Raw genomic sequence first — 19,977 nt, 5'->3', positions numbered from 1 at the left:
TCTTCTATCTTCTATCTTCTATCTATCTTCTATCTTCTATCTTCTATCTTCTATCTTCTATCTATCTTCTATCTTCTATCTTCTATCTTCTATCTTCTATCTATCTTCTATCTTCTATCTTCTATCTTCTATCTATCTTCTATCTATCTTCTATCTTCTATCTTCTATCTTCTATCTTCTATCTTCTTTCTTCTTTCTTCTTTCTTCTTTCTTCTTTCTTCTTTCGTCTATCGTCTATCGTCTATCGTCTATCTTCTATCTTCTATCTATCTTCTATCTTCTATCTTCTATCTTCTATCTATCTTCTATCTTCTATCTTCTATCTTCTATCTTCTATCTATCTTCTATCTTCTATCTTCTATCTATCTTCTATCTTCTATCTTCTATCTATCTTCTATCTTCTATCTTCTATCTTCTATCTTCTATCTTCTATCTATCTTCTATCTTCTATCTTCTATCTTCTATCTTCTATCTTCTTTCTTCTTTCTTCTTTCTTCTTTCGTCTATCGTCTATCGTCTATCGTCTATCGTCTATCGTCTATCGTCTATCTTCTATCTTCTATCTTCTGTCTTCTATCTTCTATCTTCTATCTTCTATCTATCTTCTATCTTCTATCTTCTATCTTCTATCTTCTTTCTTCTTTCTTCTTTCTTCTTTCTTCTTTCTTCTTTCGTCTATCGTCTATCGTCTATCGTCTATCTATCTTCTATCTTCTATCTATCTTCTATCTTCTATCTTCTATCTATCTTCTATCTTCTATCTTCTATCTATCTTCTATCTTCTATCTTCTATCTTCTATCTTCTATCTATCTTCTATCTTCTATCTTCTATCTTCTATCTTCTATCTATCTTCTATCTTCTATCTTCTATCTTCTATCTTCTATCTATCTTCTATCTTCTATCTTCTATCTATCTTCTATCTTCTATCTTCTATCTTCTATCTATCTTCTATCTTCTATCTTCTATCTTCTATCTTCTATCTATCTTCTATCTTCTATCTTCTATCTTCTATCTTCTATCTATCTTCTATCTTCTATCTTCTATCTTCTATCTATCTTCTATCTTCTATCTTCTATCTTCTATCTATCTTCTATCTTCTATCTTCTATCTTCTATCTATCTTCTATCTTCTATCTTCTATCTTCTATCTATCTTCTATCTTCTATCTTCTATCTATCTTCTATCTTCTATCTTCTATCTTCTATCTATCTTCTATCTTCTATCTTCTATCTTCTATCTTCTTTCTTCTTTCTTCTTTCTTCTTTCGTCTATCGTCTATCGTCTATCGTCTATCGTCTATCGTCTATCTTCTATCTTCTATCTTCTGTCTTCTATCTTCTATCTTCTATCTTCTATCTATCTTCTATCTTCTATCTTCTATCTTCTTTCTTCTTTCTTCTTTCTTCTTTCTTCTTTCTTCTTTCGTCTATCGTCTATCGTCTATCGTCTATCTATCTTCTATCTTCTATCTATCTTCTATCTTCTATCTTCTATCTATCTTCTATCTTCTATCTTCTATCTATCTTCTATCTCCTATCTTCTATCTTCTATCTATCTTCTATCTTCTATCTTCTATCTTCTATCTTCTATCCTCTATCTATCTTCTATCTTCTATCTTCTATCTTCTATCTATCTTCTATCTTCTATCTTCTATCTTCTATCTATCTTCTATCTTCTATCTTCTATCTTCTATCTTCTATCTATCTTCTATCTTCTATCTTCTATCTTCTATCTTCTATCTTCTATCTTCTATCTATCTTCTATCTTCTATCTTCTATCTTCTATCTATCTTCTATCTTCTATCTTCTATCTTCTATCTTCTATCTATCTTCTATCTTCTATCTTCTATCTTCTATCTATCTTCTATCTTCTATCTTCTATCTTCTATCTTCTATCTATCTTCTATCTTCTATCTTCTATCTTCTATCTTCTATCTTCTATCTATCTTCTATCTTCTATCTTCTATCTTCTATCTATCTTCTATCTTCTATCTACTATCTTCTATCTATCTTCTATCTTCTATCTTCTATCTTCTATCTATCTTCTATCTTCTATCTTCTATCTTCTATCTTCTATCTTCTTTCTTCTTTCTTCTTTCTTCTTTCTTCTTTCTTCTTTCGTCTATCGTCTATCGTCTATCGTCTATCGTCTATCTTCTATCTTCTATCTTCTATCTATCTTCTATCTTCTATCTTCTTTCTTCTTTCTTCTTTCTTCTTTCTTCTTTCTTCTTTCTTCTTTCGTCTATCGTCTATCGTCTATCGTCTATCTTCTATCTTCTATCTTCTATCTTCTATCTATCTTCTATCTTCTATCTTCTATCTATCTTCTATCTTCTATCTTCTATCTTCTATCTTCTATCTTCTATCTATCTTCTATCTTCTATCTTCTATCTTCTATCTATCTTCTATCTTCTATCTTCTATCTTCTATCTTCTATCTTCTATCTATCTTCTATCTTCTATCTTCTATCTATCTTCTATCTTCTATCTTCTATCTTCTATCTATCTTCTATCTTCTATCTTCTATCTTCTATCTTCTATCTATCTTCTATCTTCTATCTTCTATCTTCTATCTTCTATCTATCTTCTATCTTCTATCTATCTTCTATCTTCTATCTTCTATCTTCTATCTTCTATCTTCTATCTATCTTCTATCTTCTATCTTCTATCTTCTATCTTCTATCTATCTTCTATCTTCTATCTTCTATTTTCTTTCGTCTATCGTCTATCGTCTATCGTCTATCGTCTATCGTCTATCTTCTATCTTCTATCTTCTATCTTCTATCTATCTTCTATCTTCTATCTTCTATCTTCTATCTATCTTCTATCTTCTATCTTCTTTCTTCTTTCTTCTTTCTTCTTTCTTCTTTCTTCTATCGTCTATCGTCTATCGTCTATCGTCTATCTTCTATCTTCTTCTATCTTCTATCTTCTATCTATCTTCTATCTTCTATCTATCTTCTATCTTCTATCTATCTTCTATCTTCTATCTTCTATCTATCTTCTATCTTCTATCTTCTATCTTCTATCTTCTATCTTCTATCTTCTATCTATCTTCTATCTTCTATCTTCTATCTTCTATCTATCTTCTATCTTCTATCTATCTTCTATCTTCTATCTTCTATCTTCTATCTATCTTCTATCTTCTATCTTCTATCTTCTATCTTCTATCTTCTATCTATCTTCTATCTTCTATCTTCTATCTTCTATCTTCTATCTATCTTCTATCTTCTATCTTCTATCTTCTATCTTCTATCTTCTATCTTCTATCTATCTTCTATCTATCTTCTATCTTCTATCTTCTATCTTCTATCTTCTATCTTCTTTCTTCTTTCTTCTTTCTTCTTTCTTCTTTCTTCTTTCGTCTATCGTCTATCGTCTATCGTCTATCTTCTATCTTCTATCTATCTTCTATCTTCTATCTTCTATCTTCTATCTATCTTCTATCTTCTATCTTCTATCTTCTATCTTCTATCTATCTTCTATCTTCTATCTTCTATCTATCTTCTATCTTCTATCTTCTATCTATCTTCTATCTTCTATCTTCTATCTTCTATCTTCTATCTTCTATCTATCTTCTATCTTCTATCTTCTATCTTCTATCTTCTATCTTCTTTCTTCTTTCTTCTTTCTTCTTTCGTCTATCGTCTATCGTCTATCGTCTATCGTCTATCGTCTATCTTCTATCTTCTATCTTCTGTCTTCTATCTTCTATCTTCTATCTTCTATCTTCTATCTATCTTCTATCTTCTATCTTCTATCTTCTATCTTCTTTCTTCTTTCTTCTTTCTTCTTTCTTCTTTCTTCTTTCGTCTATCGTCTATCGTCTATCGTCTATCTATCTTCTATCTTCTATCTATCTTCTATCTTCTATCTTCTATCTATCTTCTATCTTCTATCTTCTATCTATCTTCTATCTTCTATCTTCTATCTTCTATCTTCTATCTATCTTCTATCTTCTATCTTCTATCTTCTATCTATCTTCTATCTTCTATCTTCTATCTTCTATCTTCTATCTATCTTCTATCTTCTATCTTCTATCTATCTTCTATCTTCTATCTTCTATCTTCTATCTATCTTCTATCTTCTATCTTCTATCTTCTATCTTCTATCTATCTTCTATCTTCTATCTTCTATCTTCTATCTTCTATCTATCTTCTGTCTTCTATCTTCTATCTTCTATCAATCTTCTATCTTCTATCTTCTATCTTCTATCTATCTTCTATCTTCTATCTTCTATCTTCTATCTTCTATCTATCTTCTATCTTCTATCTTCTATCTTCTATCTTCTATCTATCTTCTATCTTCTATCTTCTATCTATCTTCTATCTTCTATCTTCTATCTTCTATCTATCTTCTATCTTCTATCTTCTATCTTCTATCTTCTATCTTCTTTCTTCTTTCTTCTTTCTTCTTTCGTCTATCGTCTATCGTCTATCGTCTATCGTCTATCGTCTATCTTCTATCTTCTATCTTCTGTCTTCTATCTTCTATCTTCTATCTTCTATCTTCTATCTATCTTCTATCTTCTATCTTCTATCTTCTATCTTCTTTCTTCTTTCTTCTTTCTTCTTTCTTCTTTCGTCTATCGTCTATCGTCTATCGTCTATCTATCTTCTATCTTCTATCTATCTTCTATCTTCTATCTTCTATCTATCTTCTATCTTCTATCTTCTATCTTCTATCTATCTTCTATCTTCTATCTTCTATCTTCTATCTTCTATCTTCTATCTATCTTCTATCTTCTATCTTCTATCTTCTATCTATCTTCTATCTTCTATCTTCTATCTTCTATCTTCTATCTATCTTCTATCTTCTATCTTCTATCTTCTATCTATCTTCTATCTTCTATCTTCTATCTTCTATCTTCTATCTATCTTCTATCTTCTATCTTCTATCTTCTATCTTCTATCTATCTTCTATCTTCTATCTTCTATCTTCTATCTATCTTCTATCTTCTATCTTCTATCTTCTATCTATCTTCTATCTTCTATCTCCTATCTTCTATCTTCTATCTATCTTCTATCTTCTATCTTCTATCTTCTATCTATCTTCTATCTTCTATCTTCTATCTTCTATCTTCTATCTATCTTCTATCTTCTATCTTCTATCTTCTATCTTCTATCTTCTATCTATCTTCTATCTTCTATCTTCTATCTTCTATCTATCTTCTATCTTCTATCTTCTATCTATCTTCTATCTTCTATCTTCTATCTTCTATCTATCTTCTATCTTCTATCTTCTATCTTCTATCTTCTATCTTCTATCTTCTTTCTTCTTTCTTCTTTCTTCTTTCTTCTTTCGTCTATCGTCTATCGTCTATCGTCTATCGTCTATCTTCTATCTTCTATCTTCTATCTATCTTCTATCTTCTATCTTCTTTCTTCTTTCTTCTTTCTTCTTTCTTCTTTCTTCTTTCTTCTTTCGTCTATCGTCTATCGTCTATCGTCTATCTTCTATCTTCTATCTTCTATCTTCTATCTATCTTCTATCTTCTATCTTCTATCTATCTTCTATCTTCTATCTATCTTCTATCTTCTATCTTCTATCTTCTATCTATCTTCTATCTTCTATCTTCTATCTTCTATCTTCTTTCGTCTATCGTCTATCGTCTATCGTCTATCGTCTATCTTCTATCTTCTATCTTCTATCTTCTATCTATCTTCTATCTTCTATCTTCTATCTTCTATCTATCTTCTATCTTCTTTCTTCTTTCTTCTTTCTTCTTTCTTCTTTCTTCTTTCTTCTATCGTCTATCGTCTATCGTCTATCGTCTATCTTCTATCTTCTTCTATCTTCTATCTTCTATCTATCTTCTATCTTCTATCTATCTTCTATCTTCTATCTTCTATCTATCTTCTATCTTCTATCTTCTATCTTCTATCTATCTTCTATCTTCTATCTTCTATCTTCTATCTATCTTCTATCTTCTATCTTCTATCTATCTTCTATCTTCTATCTTCTATCTTCTATCTTCTATCTATCTTCTATCTTCTATCTTCTATCTATCTTCTATCTTCTATCTTCTATCTTCTATCTATCTTCTATCTTCTATCTTCTATCTTCTATCTATCTTCTATCCTCTATCTTCTATCTTCTATCTTCTCTCTATCTTCTATCTTCTATCTTCTATCTTCTATCTTCTATCTATCTTCTATCTTCTATCTTCTATCTATCTTCTATCTTCTATCTATCTTCTATCTTCTATCTTCTATCTTCTATCTTCTATCTTCTTTCTTCTTTCTTCTTTCTTCTTTCTTCTTTCTTCTTTCTTCTTTCGTCTATCGTCTATCGTCTATCGTCTATCTTCTATCTTCTATCTTCTATCTATCTTCTATCTTCTATCTTCTATCTTCTATCTTCTATCTTCTATCTATCTTCTATCTTCTATCTTCTATCTTCTATCTTCTATCTTCTATTTTCTATCTATCTTCTATCTTCTATCTTCTATCTTCTATCTTCTATCTATCTTCTATCTTCTATCTATCTTCTATCTTCTATCTTCTATCTTCTATCTTCTATCTTCTATCTATCTTCTATCTTCTATCTTCTATCTTCTATCTTCTATCTTCTATCTTCTTTCTTCTTTCTTCTTTCTTCTTTCGTCTATCGTCTATCGTCTATCGTCTATCGTCTATCTTCTATCTTCTATCTTCTATCTATCTTCTATCTTCTATCTTCTATCTATCTTCTATCTTCTATCTTCTATCTTCTATCTTCTATCTATCTTCTATCTTCTATCTTCTATCTTCTATCTTCTTTCTTCTTTCTTCTTTCTTCTTTCGTCTATCGTCTATCGTCTATCGTCTATCGTCTATCTTCTATCTTCTATCTTCTATCTATCTTCTATCTTCTATCTTCTATCTTCTATCTATCTTCTATCTTCTATCTTCTATCTTCTATCTTCTTTCTTCTTTCTTCTTTCTTCTTTCTTCTTTCTTCTTTCTTCTTTCTTCTTTCGTCTATCGTCTATCGTCTATCGTCTATCGTCTATCTTCTATCTTCTTCTATCTTCTATCTATCTTCTATCTTCTATCTATCTTCTATCTTCTATCTTCTATCTTCTATCTATCTTCTATCTTCTATCTTCTATCTTCTATCTATCTTCTATCTTCTATCTATCTTCTATCTTCTATCTTCTATCTTCTATCTTCTATCTATCTTCTATCTTCTATCTTCTATCTTCTATCTTCTATCTATCTTCTATCTTCTATCTATCTTCTATCTTCTATCTTCTATCTTCTATCTATCTTCTATCTTCTATCTTCTATCTTCTATCTTCTATCTTCTATCTATCTTCTATCTTCTATCTTCTATCTATCTTCTATCTTCTATCTTCTATCTTCTATCTTCTATCTATCTTCTATCTTCTATCTTCTATCTTCTATCTTCTATCTATCTTCTATCTTCTATCTTCTATCTTCTATCTTCTATCTTCTATCTATCTTCTATCTTCTATCTTCTATCTTCTATCCTCTATCTATCTTCTATCTTCTATCTTCTATCTTCTATCTATCTTCTATCTTCTATCTTCTATCTTCTATCTTCTATCTTCTATCTATCTTCTATCTTCTATCTTCTATCTTCTATCTATCTTCTATCTTCTATCTTCTATCTTCTATCTATCTTCTATCTTCTATCTTCTATCTTCTATCTTCTATCTTCTATCTATCTTCTATCTTCTATCTTCTATCTTCTATCTATCTTCTATCTTCTATCTTCTATCTTCTATCTTCTATCTTCTATCTTCTTTCTTCTTTCTTCTTTCTTCTTTCTTCTTTCTTCTTTCGTCTATCGTCTATCGTCTATCTTCTATCTTCTATCTTCTATCTATCTTCTATCTTCTATCTTCTATCTATCTTCTATCTTCTATCTTCTATCTTCTATCTTCTATCTTCTATCTATCTTCTATCTTCTATCTTCTATCTTCTATCTATCTTCTATCTTCTATCTTCTTTCTTCTTTCTTCTTTCTTCTTTCGTCTATCGTCTATCGTCTATCGTCTATCGTCTATCTTCTATCTTCTATCTTCTATCTATCTTCTATCTTCTATCTTCTATCTTCTATCTTCTATCTTCTATCTATCTTCTATCTTCTATCTTCTATCTTCTATCTTCTTTCTTCTTTCTTCTTTCTTCTTTCTTCTTTCTTCTTTCTTCTTTCGTCTATCGTCTATCGTCTATCGTCTATCTTCTATCTTCTTCTATCTTCTATCTATCTTCTATCTTCTATCTATCTTCTATCTTCTATCTTCTATCTATCTTCTATCTTCTATCTTCTATCTTCTATCTTCTATCTATCTTCTATCTTCTATCTTCTATCTTCTATCTTCTATCTATCTTCTATCTTCTATCTTCTATCTTCTATCTATCTTCTATCTTCTATCTTCTATCTTCTATCTATATTCTATCTTCTATCTTCTATCTTCTATCTATCTTCTATCTTCTATCTTCTATCTTCTATCTTCTATCTATCTTCTATCTTCTATCTTCTATCTTCTATCTATCTTCTATCTTCTATCTTCTATCTTCTATCTTCTATCTATCTTCTATCTTCTATCTTCTATCTTCTATCTATCTTCTATCTTCTATCTTCTATCTTCTATCTTCTATCTATCTTCTATCTTCTATCTTCTATCTTCTATCTATCTTCTATCTTCTATCTTCTATCTTCTATCTTCTATCTTCTATCTATCTTCTATCTTCTATCTTCTATCTTCTATCTATCTTCTATCTTCTATCTTCTATCTTCTATCTATATTCTATCTTCTATCTTCTATCTTCTATCTATCTTCTATCTTCTATCTTCTATCTTCTATCTTCTATCTATCTTCTATCTTCTATCTTCTATCTTCTATCTATCTTCTATCTTCTATCTTCTATCTTCTATCTTCTATCTTCTATCTATCTTCTATCTTCTATCTTCTATCTTCTATCCTCTATCTATCTTCTATCTTCTATCTTCTATCTTCTATCTATCTTCTATCTTCTATCTTCTATCTTCTATCTTCTATCTTCTATCTATCTTCTATCTTCTATCTTCTATCTTCTATCTATCTTCTATCTTCTATCTTCTATCTTCTATCTATCTTCTATCTTCTATCTTCTATCTTCTATCTTCTATCTTCTATCTATCTTCTATCTTCTATCTTCTATCTTCTATCTATCTTCTATCTTCTATCTTCTATCTTCTATCTTCTATCTTCTATCTTCTTTCTTCTTTCTTCTTTCTTCTTTCTTCTTTCTTCTTTCGTCTATCGTCTATCGTCTATCTTCTATCTTCTATCTTCTATCTATCTTCTATCTTCTATCTTCTATCTATCTTCTATCTTCTATCTTCTATCTTCTATCTTCTATCTTCTATCTATCTTCTATCTTCTATCTTCTATCTTCTATCTATCTTCTATCTTCTATCTTCTTTCTTCTTTCTTCTTTCTTCTTTCGTCTATCGTCTATCGTCTATCGTCTATCGTCTATCTTCTATCTTCTATCTTCTATCTATCTTCTATCTTCTATCTTCTATCTTCTATCTTCTATCTTCTATCTATCTTCTATCTTCTATCTTCTATCTTCTATCTTCTTTCTTCTTTCTTCTTTCTTCTTTCTTCTTTCTTCTTTCTTCTTTCGTCTATCGTCTATCGTCTATCGTCTATCTTCTATCTTCTTCTATCTTCTATCTATCTTCTATCTTCTATCTATCTTCTATCTTCTATCTTCTATCTATCTTCTATCTTCTATCTTCTATCTTCTATCTTCTATCTTCTATCTATCTTCTATCTTCTATCTTCTATCTTCTATCTATCTTCTATCTTCTATCTTCTATCTTCTATCTATCTTCTATCTTCTATCTTCTATCTTCTATCTTCTATCTTCTATCTATCTTCTATCTTCTATCTTCTATCTTCTATCTATCTTCTATCTTCTATCTTCTATCTTCTATCTTCTATCTTCTATCTTCTTTCTTCTTTCTTCTTTCTTCTTTCTTCTTTCTTCTTTCGTCTATCGTCTATCGTCTATCTTCTATCTTCTATCTTCTATCTATCTTCTATCTTCTATCTTCTATCTATCTTCTATCTTCTATCTTCTATCTTCTATCTTCTATCTTCTATCTATCTTCTATCTTCTATCTTCTATCTTCTATCTTCTTTCTTCTTTCTTCTTTCTTCTTTCTTCTTTCTTCTTTCTTCTTTCGTCTATCGTCTATCGTCTATCGTCTATCTTCTATCTTCTTCTATCTTCTATCTATCTTCTATCTTCTATCTATCTTCTATCTTCTATCTTCTATCTATCTTCTATCTTCTATCTTCTATCTTCTATCTTCTATCTATCTTCTATCTTCTATCTTCTATCTTCTATCTTCTATCTATCTTCTATCTTCTATCTTCTATCTATCTTCTATCTTCTATCTTCTATCTTCTATCTATATTCTATCTTCTATCTTCTATCTTCTATCTATCTTCTATCTTCTATCTTCTATCTTCTATCTTCTATCTATCTTCTATCTTCTATCTTCTATCTTCTATCTATCTTCTATCTTCTATCTTCTATCTTCTATCCTCTATCTATCTTCTATCTTCTATCTTCTATCTTCTATCTATCTTCTATCTTCTATCTTCTATCTTCTATCTTCTATCTTCTATCTTCTATCTATCTTCTATCTTCTATCTTCTATCTTCTATCTATCTTCTATCTTCTATCTTCTATCTTCTATCTATCTTCTATCTTCTATCTTCTATCTTCTATCTTCTATCTTCTATCTTCTATCTATCTTCTATCTTCTATCTTCTATCTTCTATCTATCTTCTATCTTCTATCTTCTATCTTCTATCTTCTATCTTCTTTCTTCTTTCTTCTTTCTTCTTTCTTCTTTCTTCTTTCGTCTATCGTCTATCGTCTATCTTCTATCTTCTATCTTCTATCTATCTTCTATCTTCTATCTTCTATCTATCTTCTATCTTCTATCTTCTATCTTCTATCTTCTATCTATCTTCTATCTTCTATCTTCTATCTTCTATCTTCTATCTATCTTCTATCTTCTATCTTCTATCTTCTTTCTTCTTTCTTCTTTCTTCTTTCGTCTATCGTCTATCGTCTATCGTCTATCGTCTATCTTGTATCTTCTATCTTCTATCTATCTTCTATCTTCTATCTTCTATCTTCTATCTTCTATCTATCTTCTATCTTCTATCTTCTATCTTCTATCTTCTTTCTTCTTTCTTCTTTCTTCTTTCTTCTTTCTTCTTTCTTCTTTCGTCTATCGTCTATCGTCTATCGTCTATCTTCTATCTTCTTCTATCTTCTATCTATCTTCTATCTTCTATCTATCTTCTATCTTCTATCTTCTATCTATCTTCTATCTTCTATCTTCTATCTATCTTCTATCTTCTATCTTCTATCTTCTATCTTCTATCTATCTTCTATCTTCTATCTTCTATCTTCTATCTATATTCTATCTTCTATCTTCTATCTATCTTCTATCTTCTATCTTCTATCTTCTATCTTCTATCTTCTATCTATCTTCTATCTTCTATCTTCTATCTATCTTCTATCTTCTATCTTCTATCTTCTATCTTCTATCTATCTTCTATCTTCTATCTTCTATCTTCTATCTTCTATCTATCTTCTATCTTCTATCTTCTATCTTCTATCTTCTATCTATCTTCTATCTTCTATCTTCTATCTTCTATCTATCTTCTATCTTCTATCTTCTATCTTCTATCTTCTATCTATCTTCTATCTTCTATCTTCTATCTTCTATCTATCTTCTATCTTCTATCTTCTATCTTCTATCTTCTATCTTCTATCTATCTTCTATCTTCTATCTTCTATCTATCTTCTATCTTCTATCTTCTATCTTCTATCTATCTTCTATCTTCTATCTTCTATCTTCTATCTTCTATCTTCTATCTTCTATCTATCTTCTATCTTCTATCTTCTATCTTCTATCTATCTTCTATCTTCTATCTATCTTCTATCTTCTATCTTCTATCTTCTATCTTCTATCTATCTTCTATCTTCTATCTTCTATCTTCTATCTTCTATCTATCTTCTATCTTCTATCTTCTATCTTCTTTCGTCTATCGTCTATCGTCTATCGTCTATCGTCTATCTTCTATCTTCTATCTTCTATCTTCTATCTATCTTCTATCTTCTATCTTCTATCTTCTATCTATCTTCTATCTTCTATCTTCTTTCTTCTTTCTTCTTTCTTCTTTCTTCTTTCTTCTATCGTCTATCATCTATCGTCTATCGTCTATCTTCTATCTTCTTCTATCTTCTATCTTCTATCTATCTTCTATCTTCTATCTATCTTCTATCTTCTATCTTCTATCTATCTTCTATCTTCTATCTTCTATCTATCTTCTATCTTCTATCTTCTATCTTCTATCTTCTATCTTCTATCTATCTTCTATCTTCTATCTTCTATCTTCTATCTATCTTCTATCTTCTATCTATCTTCTATCTTCTATCTTCTATCTTCTATCTATCTTCTATCTTCTATCTTCTATCTTCTATCTTCTATCTTCTATCTTCTATCTATCTTCTATCTTCTATCTTCTATCTTCTATCTATCTTCTATCTTCTATCTTCTATCTTCTATCTTCTATCTTCTATCTATCTTCTATCTTCTATCTTCTATCTATCTTCTATCTATCTTCTATCTTCTATCTTCTATCTTCTATCTTCTATCTTCTTTCTTCTTTCTTCTTTCTTCTTTCTTCTTTCTTCTTTCGTCTATCGTCTATCGTCTATCGTCTATCTTCTATCTTCTATCTATCTTCTATCTTCTATCTTCTATCTTCTATCTATCTTCTATCTTCTATCTTCTATCTTCTATCTTCTATCTATCTTCTATCTTCTATCTTCTATCTATCTTCTATCTTCTATCTTCTATCTATCTTCTATCTTCTATCTTCTATCTTCTATCTTCTATCTATCGTCTATCTTCTATCTTCTATCTTCTGTCTTCTATCTTCTATCTTCTATCTTCTATCTTCTATCTATCTTCTATCTTCTATCTTCTATCTTCTATCTTCTTTCTTCTTTCTTCTTTCTTCTTTCTTCTTTCTTCTTTCTTCTTTCGTCTATCGTCTATCGTCTATCGTCTATCTATCTTCTATCTTCTATCTATCTTCTATCTTCTATCTTCTATCTATCTTCTATCTTCTATCTTCTATCTATCTTCTATCTTCTATCTTCTATCTTCTATCTTCTATCTATCTTCTATCTTCTATCTTCTATCTTCTATCTTCTATCTATCTTCTATCTTCTATCTTCTATCTTCTATCTTCTATCTATCTTCTATCTTCTATCTTCTATCTTCTATCTATCTTCTATCTTCTATCTTCTATCTTCTATCTATCTTCTATCTTCTATCTTCTATCTATCTTCTATCTTCTATCTTCTATCTTCTATCTTCTATCTATCTTCTATCTTCTATCTTCTATCTATCTTCTATCTTCTATCTTCTATCTTCTATCTATCTTCTATCTTCTATCTTCTATCTTCTATCTTCTATCTATCTTCTATCTTCTATCTTCTATCTTCTATCTATCTTCTATCTTCTATCTTCTATCTATCTTCTATCTTCTATCTTCTATCTTCTATCTATCTTCTATCTTCTATCTTCTATCTTCTATCTTCTATCTTCTTTCTTCTTTCTTCTTTCTTCTTTCGTCTATCGTCTATCGTCTATCGTCTATCGTCTATCGTCTATCTTCTATCTTCTATCTTCTGTCTTCTATCTTCTATCTTCTATCTTCTATCTTCTATCTATCTTCTATCTTCTATCTTCTATCTTCTATCTTCTTTCTTCTTTCTTCTTTCTTCTTTCTTCTTTCTTCTTTCGTCTATCGTCTATCGTCTATCGTCTATCTATCTTCTATCTTCTATCTATCTTCTATCTTCTATCTTCTATCTATCTTCTATCTTCTATCTTCTATCTATCTTCTATCTTCTATCTTCTATCATCTATCTATCTTCTATCTTCTATCTTCTATCTTCTATCTTCTATCTTCTATCTATCTTCTATCTTCTATCTTCTATCTATCTTCTATCTTCTATCTTCTATCTATCTTCTATCTTCTATCTTCTATCTATCTTCTATCTTCTATCTTCTATCTTCTATCTTCTATCTTCTATCTTCTATCTATCTTCTATCTTCTATCTTCTATCTTCTATCTATCTTCTATCTTCTATCTTCTATCTTCTATCTATCTTCTATCTTCTATCTTCTATCTTCTATCTATCTTCTATCTTCTATCTTCTATCTTCTATCTTCTATCTATCTTCTATCTTCTATCTTCTATCTATCTTCTATCTTCTATCTTCTATCTATCTTCTATCTTCTATCTTCTATCTTCTATCTTCTATCTATCTTCTATCTTCTATCTTCTATCTTCTATCTTCTATCTTCTTTCTTCTTTCTTCTTTCTTCTTTCGTCTATCGTCTATCGTCTATCGTCTATCGTCTATCTTCTATCTTCTGTCTTCTGTCTTCTATCTTCTATCTTCTATCTTCTATCTTCTATCTATCTTCTATCTTCTATCTTCTATCTTCTATCTTCTTTCTTCTTTCTTCTTTCTTCTTTCTTCTTTCTTCTTTCTTCTTTCGTCTATCGTCTATCGTCTATCGTCTATCTATCTTCTATCTTCTATCTATCTTCTATCTTCTATCTTCTATCTATCTTCTATCTTCTATCTTCTATCTATCTTCTATCTTCTATCTTCTATCTTCTATCTTCTATCTATCTTCTATCTTCTATCTTCTATCTTCTATCTATCTTCTATCTTCTATCTTCTATCTTCTATCTATCTTCTATCTTCTATCTTCTATCTTCTATCTATCTTCTATCTTCTATCTTCTATCTTCTATCTATCTTCTATCTTCTATCTTCTATCTTCTATCTTCTATCTATCTTCTATCTTCTATCTTCTATCTTCTATCTTCTATCTATCTTCTATCTTCTATCTTCTATCTTCTATCTATCTTCTATCTTCTATCTTCTATCTTCTATCTATCTTCTATCTTCTATCTTCTATCTTCTATCTTCTATCTATCTTCTATCTTCTATCTTCTATCTTCTATCTATCTTCTATCTTCTATCTTCTATCTATCTTCTATCTTCTATCTTCTATCTTCTATCTATCTTCTATCTTCTATCTTCTATCTTCTATCTTCTATCTTCTTTCTTCTTTCTTCTTTCTTCTTTCGTCTATCGTCTATCGTCTATCGTCTATCGTCTATCGTCTATCTTCTATCTTCTATCTTCTGTCTTCTATCTTCTATCTTCTATCTTCTATCTTCTATCTATCTTCTATCTTCTATCTTCTATCTTCTATCTTCTTTCTTCTTCTTCTTCTTCTTCTTCTTCTTCTTCTTTCTTCTTTCGTCTATCGTCTATCGTCTATCTATCTTCTATCTTCTATCTATCTTCTATCTTCTATCTTCTATCTATCTTCTATCTTCTATCTTCTATCTATCTTCTATCTTCTATCTTCTATCTTCTATCTATCTTCTATCTTCTATCTTCTATCTTCTATCTTCTATCTTCTATCTATCTTCTATCTTCTATCTTCTATCTTCTATCTATCTTCTATCTTCTATCTTCTATCTTCTATCTATCTTCTATCTTCTATCTTCTATCTTCTATCTATCTTCTATCTTCTATCTTCTATCTTCTATCTTCTATCTATCTTCTATCTTCTATCTTCTATCTTCTATCTTCTATCTTCTATCTTCTATCTATCTTCTATCTTCTATCTTCTATCTTCTATCTATCTTCTATCTTCTATCTTCTATCTTCTATCTTCTATCTATCTTCTATCTTCTATCTTCTATCTTCTATCTATCTTCTATCTTCTATCTTCTATCTTCTATCTTCTATCTATCTTCTATCTTCTATCTTCTATCTTCTATCTTCTATCTTCTATCTATCTTCTATCTTCTATCTTCTATCTTCTATCTATCTTCTATCTTCTATCTTCTATCTTCTATCTATCTTCTATCTTCTATCTTCTATCTTCTATCTATCTTCTATCTTCTATCTTCTATCTTCTATCTTCTATCTTCTATCTTCTTTCTTCTTTCTTCTTTCTTCTTTCTTCTTTCTTCTTTCGTCTATCGTCTATCGTCTATCGTCTATCGTCTATCTTCTATCTTCTATCTTCTATCTATCTTCTATCTTCTATCTTCTTTCTTCTTTCTTCTTTCTTCTTTCTTCTTTCTTCTTTCGTCTATCGTCTATCGTCTATCGTCTATCTTCTATCTTCTATCTTCTATCTTCTATCTATCTTCTATCTTCTATCTTCTATCTATCTTCTATCTTCTATCTTCTATCTTCTATCTTCTATCTTCTATCTATCTTCTATCTTCTATCTTCTATCTATCTTCTATCTTCTATCTTCTATCTTCTATCTTCTATCTATCTTCTATCTTCTATCTTCTATCTTCTATCTATCTTCTATCTTCTATCTTCTTTCTTCTTTCTTCTTCTTCTTCTTCTTTCTCTTTCTTCTATCGTCTATCGTCTATCGTCTATCGTCTATCTTCTATCTTCTTCTATCTTCTATCTTCTATCTATCTTCTATCTTCTATCTATCTTCTATCTTCTATCTTCTATCTATCTTCTATCTTCTATCTTCTATCTATCTTCTATCTTCTATCTTCTATCTTCTATCTTCTATCTATCTTCTATCTTCTATCTTCTATCTTCTATCTATCTTCTATCTTCTATCTATCTTCTATCTTCTATCTTCTATCTTCTATCTTCTATCTATCTTCTATCTTCTATCTTCTATCTTCTATCTTCTATCTTCTATCTATCTTCTATCTTCTATCTTCTATCTTCTATCTTCTATCTATCTTCTATCTTCTATCTTCTATCTTCTATCTTCTATCTATCTTCTATCTTCTATCTTCTATCTTCTATCTATCTTCTATCTATCTTCTATCTTCTATCTTCTATCTTCTATCTTCTATCTTCTTTCTTCTTTCTTCTTTCTTCTTTCTTCTTTCTTCTTTCGTCTATCGTCTATCGTCTATCGTCTATCTTCTATCTTCTATCTATCTTCTATCTTCTATCTTCTATCTTCTATCTATCTTCTATCTTCTATCTTCTATCTTCTATCTTCTATCTATCTTCTATCTTCTATCTTCTATCTATCTTCTATCTTCTATCTTCTATCTATCTTCTATCTTCTATCTTCTATCTTCTATCTTCTATCTTCTATCTATCTTCTATCTTCTATCTTCTATCTTCTATCTTCTATCTTCTTTCTTCTTTCTTCTTTCTTCTTTCGTCTATCGTCTATCGTCTATCGTCTATCGTCTATCGTCTATCGTCTATCTTCTATCTTCTATCTTCTGTCTTCTATCTTCTATCTTCTATCTTCTATCTTCTATCTATCTTCTATCTTCTATCTTCTATCTTCTATCTTCTTTCTTCTTTCTTCTTTCTTCTTTCTTCTTTCTTCTTTCGTCTATCGTCTATCGTCTATCGTCTATCTATCTTCTATCTTCTATCTATCTTCTATCTTCTATCTTCTATCTATCTTCTATCTTCTATCTTCTATCTATCTTCTATCTTCTATCTTCTATCTTCTATCTTCTATCTATCTTCTATCTTCTATCTTCTATCTTCTATCTTCTATCTATCTTCTATCTTCTATCTTCTATCTTCTATCTTCTATCTATCTTCTATCTTCTATCTTCTATCTATCTTCTATCTTCTATCTTCTATCTTCTATCTATCTTCTATCTTCTATCTTCTATCTTCTATCTTCTATCTATCTTCTATCTTCTATCTTCTATCTTCTATCTTCTATCTATCTTCTATCTTCTATCTTCTATCTTCTATCTATCTTCTATCTTCTATCTTCTATCTTCTATCTATCTTCTATCTTCTATCTTCTATCTTCTATCTTCTATCTATCTTCTATCTTCTATCTTCTATCTTCTATCTATCTTCTATCTTCTATCTTCTATCTATCTTCTATCTTCTATCTTCTATCTTCTATCTATCTTCTATCTTCTATCTTCTATCTTCTATCTATCTTCTATCTATCTTCTATCTTCTATCTTCTATCTTCTATCTTCTATCTTCTTTCTTCTTTCTTCTTTCTTCTTTCTTCTTTCTTCTTTCGTCTATCGTCTATCGTCTATCGTCTATCTTCTATCTTCTATCTATCTTCTATCTTCTATCTTCTATCTTCTATCTATCTTCTATCTTCTATCTTCTATCTTCTATCTTCTATCTATCTTCTATCTTCTATCTTCTATCTATCTTCTATCTTCTATCTTCTATCTATCTTCTATCTTCTATCTTCTATCTTCTATCTTCTATCTTCTATCTATCTTCTATCTTCTATCTTCTATCTTCTATCTTCTATCTTCTTTCTTCTTTCTTCTTTCTTCTTTCGTCTATCGTCTATCGTCTATCGTCTATCGTCTATCGTCTATCGTCTATCTTCTATCTTCTATCTTCTGTCTTCTATCTTCTATCTTCTATCTTCTATCTTCTATCTATCTTCTATCTTCTATCTTCTATCTTCTATCTTCTTTCTTCTTTCTTCTTTCTTCTTTCTTCTTTCTTCTTTCGTCTATCGTCTATCGTCTATCGTCTATCTATCTTCTATCTTCTATCTATCTTCTATCTTCTATCTTCTATCTATCTTCTATCTTCTATCTTCTATCTATCTTCTATCTTCTATCTTCTATCTTCTATCTTCTATCTATCTTCTATCTTCTATCTTCTATCTTCTATCTTCTATCTATCTTCTATCTTCTATCTTCTATCTTCTATCTTCTATCTATCTTCTATCTTCTATCTTCTATCTATCTTCTATCTTCTATCTTCTATCTTCTATCTATCTTCTATCTTCTATCTTCTATCTTCTATCTTCTATCTATCTTCTATCTTCTATCTTCTATCTTCTATCTTCTATCTATCTTCTATCTTCTATCTTCTATCTTCTATCTATCTTCTATCTTCTATCTTCTATCTTCTATCTATCTTCTATCTTCTATCTTCTATCTTCTATCTTCTATCTATCTTCTATCTTCTATCTTCTATCTTCTATCTATCTTCTATCTTCTATCTTCTATCTATCTTCTATCTTCTATCTTCTATCTTCTATCTATCTTCTATCTTCTATCTTCTATCTTCTATCTTCTTTCTTCTTTCTTCTTTCTTCTTTCGTCTATCGTCTATCGTCTATCGTCTATCGTCTATCGTCTATCTTCTATCTTCTATCTTCTGTCTTCTATCTTCTATCTTCTATCTTCTATCTATCTTCTATCTTCTATCTTCTATCTTCTTTCTTCTTTCTTCTTTCTTCTTTCTTCTTTCTTCTTTCGTCTATCGTCTATCGTCTATCGTCTATCTATCTTCTATCTTCTATCTATCTTCTATCTTCTATCTTCTATCTATCTTCTATCTTCTATCTTCTATCTATCTTCTATCTCCTATCTTCTATCTTCTATCTATCTTCTATCTTCTATCTTCTATCTTCTATCTTCTATCCTCTATCTATCTTCTATCTTCTATCTTCTATCTTCTATCTATCTTCTATCTTCTATCTTCTATCTTCTATCTATCTTCTATCTTCTATCTTCTATCTTCTATCTTCTATCTATCTTCTATCTTCTATCTTCTATCTTCTATCTTCTATCTTCTATCTTCTATCTATCTTCTATCTTCTATCTTCTATCTTCTATCTATCTTCTATCTTCTATCTTCTATCTTCTATCTTCTATCTTCTATCTATCTTCTATCTTCTATCTTCTATCTTCTATCTATCTTCTATCTTCTATCTTCTATCTTCTATCTTCTATCTATCTTCTATCTTCTATCTTCTATCTTCTATCTTCTATCTTCTATCTATCTTCTATCTTCTATCTTCTATCTTCTATCTATCTTCTATCTTCTATCTACTATCTTCTATCTATCTTCTATCTTCTATCTTCTATCTTCTATC

The sequence above is a fragment of the Aquarana catesbeiana genome, linkage group LG11 (genome assembly GCF_042186555.1).
Source record: "Aquarana catesbeiana isolate 2022-GZ linkage group LG11, ASM4218655v1, whole genome shotgun sequence".
Lineage (NCBI taxonomy): Eukaryota > Metazoa > Chordata > Amphibia > Anura > Ranidae > Aquarana > Aquarana catesbeiana.
The sequence above is the reverse complement of the archived record's forward strand: the minus strand, read 5'-3'. Positions refer to the sequence as shown.